General features: G+C 39.3%; 1 long non-coding RNA gene across 1 annotated transcript; it reads right to left on the reverse strand.

Moving 5' to 3' along the window:
* Positions 1 to 757: 757 nt before the first annotated feature.
* Positions 758 to 4,914, reverse strand: LOC112308958 (uncharacterized). The gene is made up of 3 exons (XR_002975178.4): positions 4,848 to 4,914; positions 1,670 to 1,794; positions 758 to 1,561 (listed from the first exon to the last, which is right to left on the reverse strand). It is a non-coding gene; the product is annotated as an uncharacterized lncRNA (long non-coding RNA).
* Between the last annotated feature and the right edge of the window lie 7,607 nt (positions 4,915 to 12,521).

Genomic DNA, 12,521 nt, shown 5'->3' on the forward strand with positions numbered 1-12,521 from the left:
CCTTCTTAAGTTTTTAGAAAGCTTTTGATGCTGTGTTATTTATATTTAAATACCTTTGGAACTATGATGAATTTTCACATTAGACATAGTTTTAAGATTTTGCAATTAATGATCTTATCATTTTCAAACTTTTAAACTAATTTAAAGTGATGTCAATGAAAATGGCAGAGTCGAGACCCTGGAAGATCTCTCCTCCATAGAAGAACTGTGAACACTTGCAAATTTGCCAGAATTAACTTTTTCACAACATTGAAAATGAACCTGCGAAGCTTTAGCAATCAAGGGAGTATTCATTTTTTAAAAAATGGTCAAATCTTGGTAAGAACAGCAACCTTTGTAGAGGTTCAGCTCTTCACATTCCCACCCCCTCTTCCAGCTTTGCAGGTGACCTGAAAACCAAAAGATTACAGCTGCAGTGAAAACCAATAGCCTGGCAGTCACTAAAAAGGATAAGAACCTGCTCAAAACCACATTCCCTGCCTGGTAATTCCCTGGAAGACCCAACTTAAAAGACTGTTTTGATTTGATTTCACTCAGAGCTCTCCCAGTATAAACAGCTTTTTTTTTTTTTTTTTTTTGCACAGAGGAACTTGTTGAAAACAATCATAGAAAATTGTTCAACATCATGACTGCATAAGGTAGCCATACCAACTGAGGCACACAATAGGTGAACCAAAAAGCTTAAAAGGAAAATCTGGAGAATAAAATATCCAGAGGGAGCTCTGGAAACATCTAATGTATGCCTGGAAGTCAGAAGGCCAGATCCATGTATGGGGTTGTATACATGCCCAGGGCTGTGAGCGTTCTCAGGAAGGAATTAAGAAAAGCCTAAGCTCTCACCTGTGGCTAACCATGAGGCTCTGTTCAAGAAGGCAGTTAAGTCTAAGAAAAAGTTACAAACTGCTCCCATCACCCAGAGAAATTTATTGATTATAGGCATTTCAGAAAATCTGTTCCATCATTAGTTGACTACTAACTTAAATCACGCTAGGCCTCAGAGTTCACACATGACAACAAATATAAGTTATACAGAATTATTTAGAAAAAATATTAAATAAACAATAATAATATCAAACAAACAGCCACAGCAACATACCAAGGGAGGCAGGGAGGGGGAATCTTATTTCCAATGTTACTACATTATACAAGGTCTGTCCAGAAGGAATCCAGCCACGTAATATGAAAAACAGAGACATTTATTGAAGAAGATACAAGATATAAGAAACATTGTACATAAGACGATGATGCCTCAGTCCCCTTCAAAGTAGGCACCTTGGGACTTCACACAGCTCTAATCATCATCACCTGCCCCATCATATTTTCCTGAATCTCATTGACAGTCTGAAATCTCTTCCCCTTCAAAGGTGATTTTAGTTTTGGGAAAAGCCAGAAGTCACAGGACACCAAATCTGGGCTGTAGGGGGGCTAAGCACCTGGGTGATTTGATATTTTACCAAAACCTCTTCATAAGACACGATGTGTGAGCGGGCGTGTTGTTGTGATGAAGCTGCCAATCACCAGTTTCCCATAGCTTCGGCCTTCTGAATCATCCAAACAGTATCTGCAGAGGAATGTTCAAGCTGAACACAAAATTGGCCTTCATTGCTCAGAAGGCACAGGGAAGTGGGAACATTAGGACAAATTCATTGTATAAAGTCAGAAAACTCACCGACTGAAAATTTCCTCAAGGGGTGTTCAGAGGACACTTCCATCTCCAGGCAGAGGGGAGTTTTCCCTTTGCAGATGAGAGAAAGAGTCCATCCGTCCCTGGAAGCCCCAGGAAACAGCACTCAGCTGCAAGACAAAAGGTAGAGTGATCACTGCAATGGACAGCAAGGCAAGAGGGGCAATAAGAATGCCTATCTCTGCCAGTTACCATCTGATCATGATGTCCTGAGCAACAAGATCCATAGACTTCCAATTAGGGTATTACTTAAATTGTAAAAGAAAAAGAAAAGTAAATAAGAGCTGTTGGAAAGAAGTTTGACATTGGCTTCAATAAAATTGCAGTCCCTTATTCAGTTTGCAGATTTAAGTCAGACCAGAAACCCAGTCATTCAATGAGGCAGATACCAGCTTCCTGGGGAACAACTCTAGAAGGTCACCACCAGCGTATTCAGTAAACATTCCCTAATACTTCCCCTAAATGGACTGCAGCCCCTCACCAGGGTCCCTGTGCACTGAGGGGATGGCTAGACTTGCAAGGACAGTTGGATGAGGAGTCTCAGGGAAACATCAGAGCCAATGTGGTCTTCCAGTTGAAGTGTATTCCAGCACATTTGAAAGTGTGGTATAAATGGAATCCTTCAATGTTCCACAATGGCTCTCTAAGACCCAAGTACATGATGGGGATGGGGATGGGGATGGAGATATTTAGCAACTAGAAGAACTCTTACATTGGTTCTCTGAGTTATACAATAAGTCGTTATGATAAAAAGACTAGTAAAAACCCAGAAATTACCCATATCCAAGTGCCCCAGCCAAGATTGTAAATTAGAGGAAAATGCTGCATTCCAGGAAGGACTGAACAGATTGCTACCAACATCAAAGACATCGACAGAGGCAGGGCTGGTGGTCTCATCCCATTCCCTTTTAATTAAACTGTCTGGTCCTAGCAAACACCAGATGAATCACAGTGAATGCAAGTGGACTGCTATAAACCTGAAATCAGCCCCAGTCTCAGCTGCCATGCCAGATGAGAGACCTTTATGGAACAGAGCAACAAACTGCTTCTGGCATTTGGTATGTGGTTATCAAGCTGGTGAATGTGTTCTTTTCAATATCCATCACTAGAGAAGAATTAAAATATGCTCTCATGTGAGAAAGACACAGTACATGTTCAGTCTCTTGCCCAGGACTGTGTTTATTCTCATGCTCTCAGTCACAAAATAATATCAGGGACCTTAACTGTCTTGATGCTCCACAGACAGCACACTGATCCATCATAGCGATAATATGCTAGTCAGATGGCATGAGATCTAATCCTTAGAGGTAATGTGGACATACTTCTTCTAAGGTAAAGGACAAGCTATTGGAACTTGAATCCTGTCCCACTAAGGAAGTGGAATGGAATGAACTGGGTGAAGTAGGTTGGCATCAAATAATATGAAAATGATAAGCCATGGTAAGGAGTTGAGAATGTATTCTAAGTACATCAGAAAGTTTGACAGAAGAAAGAAATAGTAGCTGACTTATTTCACAAGCTTACATTGCTGCTAAGAGGGAAAGAAAGGAAGAAGGAAGATTGGTAGAAGGCCACTGCTATCACATGGGTGGACAATGGTGCCTCAGACCAGGACGGTGACCAATATTGCTGGTTATGACTTTGCCCTGGCTTTACTATGTTAACGCTAAATATCCAACTTTGCCTGAAGTTCAACTAGTACTGTTTAGCAGAAATTCTTCTTCTCGCTTATATGATATTATTTGGGCTTCTGAGTTTTGAGATAATAGCTCTCATATGGGCTCAAGGGCATCTGGTTTGATTCAAAGTCAACCATCTTAGCCCTGAAGTTGGAGTGTTAAGGTGTGAAGTATTAGAATGGCTTATCATGGGCTATGTCTTCCTTCTGATATAAACTTCATAGCTGCCTAACTTCTCCAGGAAAAAAAAAAAAGAGAAGAGGTTATATTTTACTATCAATCCTTAAGACATTTGTTGATAGTTTTAAAGCACTTTAAAGAGGAGTCCATTTGTGTGTGCATCAGTGCAATGGATCAGTGTGTCAAACCACTCTAGTTCTAAAAAAAATTATTTTCTAATGATTCCTTGTGCCTAGGACTCACGATCATGGTAAGAGTTTCCACAGGCCAAGTCTGCTGAGCTGGGGTGCCAAGCTGATTGTCTTCAGCAAGGAACCCAGAGTTGAACCAGATCTCAGGTGAGCTCCAAATAGCAGGATGATTTTCCATTACAGCCCAGATCTATGACCAAATGTGTCCTTGACACTTACTGTCAGGAAAGAATGAATATTTTCACTGACTATTTGGGTGGCTACGTGATACCATTTTGATAACTAACTATTCTACATTGTTAAATTATTTCTACTTATCTCAGTACATTTGATACTGTTTCTGTTTCCTCCTGTCCTGCTTTTTGTCAAATAGCACATTTGGTATTCAATCATAAACAAGGGTAAATAATCATAAACAAATAGACCTGATTCTCAGAACTCGAGGTTATAAAGCTTTCACAGACTCAAGCAAAAAATTCTTTTAGGCCAAAGTGGAGACATGAGGAGCATGACACTGAGGGCAACCACCAGAGGGGCATTTTCTAGAGCTAGAGAAAGCATCCCGTGATGCGGGGAGCACCCCAACAGTACTGGGGACCTTGATGTTCTTTGTGGCCAAGGGATGTTTCAGAATCCCTGGAGGTCCTGCCAGTTAGCAAACCTGGGCACTGTCCCAGCCACAACAAACAAGGGAAAGAGACTGTTTGTTCCTAAGGTGATATCCCACAGCTGGCTCCAGCTGTAGCTCCATCCCACCCCCCGCCCCCACACATAGATGAAACCCTCATCTGGAAAAGTAAAGCTAGCAGATCTCTGGATTTCCCTACTGTCTTTGTCTGAACCTTCAACATTTGAAAAGAGACTCAGGCAAGTTTGTTGAACAAATCCCTTTGAATTCTGAATGCAAGACAAATATAAACACTTGTAGGGTGAGAGAAAGAAAACTCAATGGTATGAAAAATTAAGTGGTTCAAAAGACGGGGGTTCCTAAAGGGATTAATTTCTATCCCAACATCATATTACTTCTGAGCACAAAGCTATAAGAAGCCACCTCCAAGCATGACTTTTGACTATTTTAAGACTAAAATACAAATTTAACAAGAAGAAACTCACCAGAGCTTGAATTGAAGAGCCTATGTTTGGATCCAGAGGACTGATTTCACAACTACAGACTTGTTTATGTGTGTCTTGGAAGCAGAACGTAAGTGGAAATTCTTGTTTTAGCTGACAGTAAGTTCACAATGTTTCAACCGCTTGATGAGATCATCTTAAAACAGTGAATACAACAACTTCTGCTGGATATGTAGACGTGAAATTGAAACAACAGGAAGGTGAAAACAGGATATGTTTGAAGGAGGCATGATGTCAAGACCCTGTGGACTTCAGTGTTTGGTTTAGCCGGAGAGAGCATGAAAACTATCTTTAACCACTTAAAGGCAGCCATGTGGAAGGAAGACTGTACTTCCTTCGTAGGGTCCAATATGCAGAACTAGGTCAAACTAATGAGATATTTCAGTCCATCTAAAGACTTGCTATTACAGCTATTCAAGATAAACTGGGGGTTGGACCTTGCATGTTTCCTATTACTGGAAGGATTTAAGAAGAGACTGGATGAATATTTGCTCAGACATTGTTTGGAGCCGAACTTAATGGCTATTGAGGCTGTTCCATTTGTGTGATTGGATGAGCCTTGATTACAAGCCCCTAAAGGCAAGTGCTATATTATGTGTTTTATATTCTAAGAAGCCTTCCTAAGTTTAAACATATAATCCAGTGGGATGGTATTTATGGCTAGATTGTTTTTTCTTCAATCCTTGGGAGCATTGAAGTTTTGACAAGTTTTAAATAATTATTTCCGAGAGAGAGAAAAAAAATCTTAAAAGAAATATGATAAGAGGATTATATCATTTACCAACGAAATAAGCAAAACCTTGACTAATTATCAAATAACATCATAACCTTAAAAGATAAACATAATGATGGGAGAAGAAAAAAACATTTTTGTTGCATTTTACTATATAAGAGAAGTTTGTACATCATTATCTAATAGTTTTCTGGTTTCTATATATTTAATTTCTAAGTTATAGGATTTATTTTTGTGAAACAAATAGCTTTACTAAAGTACTGAACTGAATAAAGAATATAATTTTTATATTTTAATATATTTTAAAATAAAATGTGTATATATATATATATATATCCCTTTGCTTATAATAATTCACCATATATTGAAACTGCCATCTCCAATCTAAGAAGTAGTGACTTTGCTCAGTTCTCTGAGCTCCTGGTTTATTATAGAATTGCTTAAGAAGATTAGGCTGATGGAAATAATTATCGTTAATAATTGTATATATTTACAAGGAAAGCCAAATATTTAACGTTTTCTTTTCCTAGGAAAACCAACAAAGAATAATTTACCCCTGCAGCAAAAAAAAGAGAGAGAGAGAGAGAGAGACTTGGTAAGAATAATGATTCAAATGTTTTTATTATGCTTTATTCTCACTTTGTAGAAGAGGAGAAAGTGAAAGTGATATGCAGAATCACAGCCAGATACCAACAGGCTGAATGTGTTTTGATATATAGTTTTAAAAATACTCCTACTTTGGCAGTTACAAATTAGTCTTGGGGTGTAAAGTACAGCGTAGGGAACACAGTCAATAACATTATGATAACTATGGATGGTACCAGGTGGGTACTGGAAATGTTGGGGGGAACACTTTGTGCAGTATGTTATTGTCTAACCACTATGCTGGACACCTGAAACCAATACAAAATAATATTGATTGTAACTGTAATTGAAAAATAAAGGTCAAAATTTAAAAAAAATTGGTAATTTTAGACATTTGAATTTAATGCCAGCATCAGAAAATCAGGAGATTTCACATTTTAAAATCTGTATTTCCACTTCACTTGATAAATCAAAACATCTGGTCACACTGGGACCCCTTGCCCTATGGCAGCAGTAAGTAGCAGTTAAATTGTCCCCTCTTTAGAAAGGCTGTGCTCTCGCCAGTTTACCAAACACTCCATTGCCTCATACAGCATTGGACCTGGCCTGTCTCACTCATGCACGCATGTGTTAGCTTGGCCCTTGCAGTCATTGGCATTCTGACCATGAGCTCAACTACACAACTTACACACGGATAATGTGTCTGGAGAGCATGCACTGCCTATTATTCCATTAGCCAACTCTGTGCAAATCTTTCCTTGTGGCATCTAGACAGGGATACCTATGCCTTCTGGAATGAAGGTAAGCCTCCAGGCCCACCACGAGAGCCCTCCTAACAGGGATGGAAGAAGCCCTGCACTCCACATTGGAAAGCAAAGCACACTCATCATCTGCTTAATTGCAAAGTCTTTAAAATTGGCCCTTAGAATGCAGATTAACTGCTGTCCTCAGGCTGTAAGGGAAACTGTTCTACTTCACAACTTTACACCTGTGAATATCACAGGCATTGCATGAGGTGAAGGATGAGAAGGGAGTACTCTTAATTACTCTGGCTTAGCAATGGTGGAATTGTGAGTTAGCTCTGAGGTTTGTCAATGCCCTACAGTAGCCATGTCCAACACAACTACACCTTGGGTTGAAGAATGGGGTTTATTACTAATTACACAAGCAAGGGGATATCCCAGTAAGAGCATGTTAAAAAGAACCCACTGTAAGGACCGAGCTTTGGTTGAGAGGTATGGGAAATGGTCTTAAAGAGCAGAGGGTTCCTTCTAGCTTAGGTGCTGTTAGAGAGCAAGGCAATTCTATGATTGGGTGTTTGGTGAGTGTCACAGTGAGCTTGCTGTGTATTGTACTAAGACAAAATTATGAAGTGGCCTTGCTTTTTGGTTTTTGGGTTTTGGGTTTTTTTTTCCATTTTATCATGGTCTCAGAGCAGCCTTGTCTGAGGTTGGTGCTGTATGGAGTCACGTGCTGCTGAGAAACACAATGAACTGGGGGTGCACATCAGGTGAGCTTGTGAGCATACCAAGGTCCAGCTGGAAACTTTAGGTCAGATTTAGGTGTCAGGTGCCATGTCTCCACTCCACTGCTCAGGCTCCATGAACTCCAAAGGTTTTTCAGCTCTAGTTAGAGAATCACTTGTCTGAGTCATTACCTGTCATTTAGCAAAGCCAGGGTCTTACAAAGGGCTGATCCCTATGCAATTACTCTGCTTTGCTGAAATTCTGGAATTGGCTGTGTCAATACCTTACTAAAGTAGAGTAAGAAAGAAATATGAATTTAGGATGGACAGATGATGAAATCCAGCTATGGATGCAGGCCTTTGAAAGAGAGAGAGAGAGAGAAAATAAATCATCCCCATCTCACTCAAGAGTAGTGTTTTAAAGTTTCCAAAATGCTATCGTTTTGGGTCATGTGATATTAACTGGTTCCATGGTAAAACAAACAAAAATATCTACACGTTACAATAGTTTCCTCATATCCAACAGAGATATACTTCAAGACCCCAGTGGATACCCGGAACCATGGATCATACCGAACCCTGTCCACACTGTTTTTCCTTATACATACACACCTGTGATGAAGTTTATCTTATAAATTAGGCAGTCTCATGCATAGAAATTTGTTCCTACTGTAGGTCTTAACAACCTCAGCATATTTTTTTCTTATTAAATGGAAAACTTTTACCTTTTCACTTAAAGGAAACAATTTGTGACTCCTCTTGGCAAATCTGAATTGCCAAAATCACTACTCTTGCACTTCGGGGCCATTATTAAATAAAATAAGGGTGACTTGAACACAAGTACTGTGGTAATAGGACAGTTGTGATGTGATAACCCCTATAGCTACTAAGTGATTAACAAAACATTAGTTCCTAGAGTGTGGAGACAATGTCCAAAGGGATGCTTCACATCCTGAGCAAGTCAAAGTGTGATTGCATGAGATTTCATCATGCTACTTAGAAAAGCTGCAATTTAAAACTTGAGAATTGTTTATTTCTGAAATTGTCCATCTACTATTTTTGGACTGAGGTTGGCTGTGGATAACCGAAACTATGGCAAGCAGAACTGCAGATAAGAGGGACTCCTGTATTTATTTTAGTACATTCTGTGGATGTCTCTCATATAGTATCAGGACCAAAGCTGACCTCTCTACTTCTAAATTAATTTCTAATGGAGGATGGAAGGGGACAGGACAAGGGGTCCTCCTCAACTATTGCTGGAACCACCCTCCAAAAGACTTGAGCATCTTCGTGGGGTTCAATCTCAAGAACCCCACGAAGATGCTCAACCCTGTGTCCTTTTCCTTCCATGCCCACCCTTTTTGTGACAAATGGTCAAATAGTCTCCTCCAGAATTCATGTTATTGCTAAAAAGAGAGAACTTTCCAGAGAAGAAGGGATATTTGGGGAAAATGTCTGTCAGGCAGGGAAGTACAGACAGAGAACTGTCATATATGGGCCTCACTGAGCAGCTTGTGCAGACTGTTCTCAGCTCAGAGACCAGTGAGGTATGTCTTCCTTCATGCCCAAAGCAGCCTCTGCCTTCAGAAACAGGTCCCTTGTCAGTCCACAGCTCTAGCAGGCCCCAGGGTATTTCCATTCCACATTGTACCAAATATCTCCAGCTGTCCAACCATTAAACAACTGATAATTACCTCCCAATATTGGTTATAGCCATCCATTTAATGTACTTCCCCTTATTCTAAAATTAACATTTTCTTATGAGATTTCTCAACTTGAATTTAAAGCACTTGTAATCTGAGAACATATTTAATGGGGTTTGTTTCCCCACCTGTGGTGTTTCTTATAATTCCTGGGGGATTAGAATTGAGTGAATGTTACAGGTGACCAGGAGCTACGGAGGAGCACCGTGGGAGCAGGGGAAGCTGGACGACAGTGCAGAAACATTGAACTCCCTGCTATTGCCCCAGAAATTTCTGTATTTCAGGATTTCAAGATTTCATCTTTTAGCTTTATACATTTAGAAACTTAATAATTATTGTATGTAAGCTAATGTGTGTTGAATGAAAATGAATTCAGAAACACAGTTAAGAAAAATTCCCATTCAGTGTTTATTATTTAAAATCATGTGAAATGATTTCAAATAACTTGAAATCAAATAAATTTGAAATCAATTTATTTCATGGTCAAGCAATTTATGCTTTCAAAAATGGACACACTCCCTACATTTTTTGAAAGCAACATGAGCAAAGCCCAAAGCTCTCAAGTTTCACTACATTGAGTCAACTTTCCCACTGGAATAACGTCACAGAGGCATCACAGTTTGTGGGGTTTTTAGTTTAGTTTTGTTTTATTATTGTTTTTCAGAGAATCCCTGCACAAAACATTCTTTATCTTCTCTATGACGAGGCTTCCATGATGTTCTGTCCTGTCCCTCACTAACAGCCTTCATCTGTCTCCATAAAGACCTTCTCTTGCATCTTCAAACATAATGGTGCATCTCCCATGTGATAAGGTGGGAGGGGACAGGAAGGAAGTTGTGGGACTTAGTGATGAGGTCTTCCACACTTAGTCATTAGTATGAGACTTCACAGGCAAGCACATGGTAGGAAGCATAGCCACGTACCAATGGTGTATGCTCACCTTGATGTGTTACGGGAGAGATAAATAGACTACATTTCCTTTTTATCCATTGAATTGAGTTGCACATACTTTTTATAGGGAACTGGTCTTGTCCCAACAGATATGCCCTCTGAGACTGTTTATCTGAAGTGTGTGGTAGTGCCAGGGTGGAGGCTGATAGTGCTCCCTTAATATCTTTTTCTTTCAAATGCCTGTGCAGATTATACTTTTCTGATTTTTTTTTTTCAGTAAGCCAGGGTCAGGAAACATTCTGTCCAAAGAAGTATGAACATACCATTTTCAGGATATAATATTCACTTGCTGGTATGAGATCCTCCAGCTCCCTCTGTCCCTATTATGGGGGACATAGGGACGTTGTATGTTTCAGATTGTCAACTGCAAGATGGTTGCACTCTGTCAACTCTCAGGGACTGTAGGGCAAAACCACCCACTACCCATAATGGGCAATTAACAAAATTGAGAATTAAACTTTGTTGTGTTAAGCCACTCAAGTTTGGGGGTTGCTATTGCTGTAGCACATTATTAGCCTAAGTTAATTAATAAAGATGCTCAATGTTACCTAGTTAATTAGCAAATACAGTAAAAAAGTTACTAGGTAAAGATGGAAGATTAAATGCATGTATGTATTTTCCTTTCCTCCTTTAACTCCCTTAAAATGAAAACAAAGGGAGATTTTATAAAACATACAAGTAAATAGCAGAGGGGGCAACAGGAACAAAATTTTATAATCTGAAAAGCAGATGAATAACTAATAAGGGGTTTATTATTTAAGAAGGCTGAATCTAAGCCAGCAGTAGAGAAAACTAAGATTACATCAAGGAATTCTCAAAAGTCCCAGTGAGTATGGACACCATCTATCTCCAGAAATACAGGTAAAGGGAAGCAAGGAGGCTGAAATCAACAGGCTTGGCTGAAAGCATTAAAAATTAGTTTCCCTTCAGTGTGACTGAGCAAAACCCTTCCTTTATGCGGCGAAGACTGGAGAGCTGTGCACTGGAGATGGCAAGCCAGGGAGTCCCTGGAAGAGGAGCTGCAAACGAAACATTTGCGCTGCAGAGAGTTGGTTAAGTGAACACCTGTAAGGAAAATCCATCAAGATGCCCAAACTCTTCTTCACTTTATCCACGAACATTGGTGGCCTGGGGCTCAAAATGTGAGTCTTGACAAAGAGCTTGGCTGGTTTAAGAGAAAAGACACTAGAGTTTTCCAATAAAACAGGTCAGTCATCTCAGAGCTTCCAATCAATGTGCAGGCTTCCCACTCAAATGTGAGTGGATGAAGACATTACCAGACATAAAAAAAGCCAAGGATAAATCATATAGACCAAAACAGACAGACAGACAAACAAAAGTGACTTAGAGAAACCAAGGCTGTGCAGGAAAAAGTAAATCTTCAAAATCAGGCACAATATCCTCAGATAGATAAGAGAATATATTGCAATCATTTAACAAAAATGAATATTCAGAAATAAGAAGTTCTAAGAAATTAAAAATATAAAAATTAATAGAAAAATAGGAAGATAAAACTGAGATACTCTCCTTAAAAACACACTAAAAATACAAAGTGATAGGAATTTAAAAATAATAAGAAATTGAGAAAAAATGTCCAGAAAGTCCAGTAATAATGTAATGAAAATTCAAGAAAGAAAAAACAGATAAAATAGAGGAGAGGAAATTATCAACAGTTCATGAACATTTGCAGAATGAAGGACGTGAGTTTCAGGATTCCAGGGCCCTATCCTCGGAGTGCCCCGGAGAGACACAGGGGCAGGCGCTGCGGCATGGATGCAGAAGGCTAGGATCAAAGAGGAAGCCCTACAGTCTCCCAACGATAAAAAGTGTACATGTGAGCAACATGCTTTATACAAATGATCAGGAATCCTAGTGGCTTCAGATTTCTTAGTAGCAGATATTAAAAACTAGACAAAAAGTAAGCAATGTTTTCTTAGTCCTATTCCCCTTCTTAAGACTATGAACTTAGCTAAACTATTAGTCAAATCTCAGGCAAAAATATAAACAGTTTCAGAAACGGAAGTTCTCAAAAAGTTTACCTCTTAGGCATCCCTGCAAGGAAAGCTATTGGAGGACATACTTTTTCAAAAAAGGGAGTAAACCCAGAAAGAAGACATAGGATCAAAGAAACAAGGTATCCCAATTAAGAGAGAAATAAAGAAGAATCCCCAGGATAGTGAAGAACATAAGAGACCCTAAGATAACCCTTATAACCATTT

This window comes from Desmodus rotundus, chromosome 9, assembly GCF_022682495.2.
Source record: "Desmodus rotundus isolate HL8 chromosome 9, HLdesRot8A.1, whole genome shotgun sequence".
Taxonomy (NCBI): domain Eukaryota; kingdom Metazoa; phylum Chordata; class Mammalia; order Chiroptera; family Phyllostomidae; genus Desmodus; species Desmodus rotundus.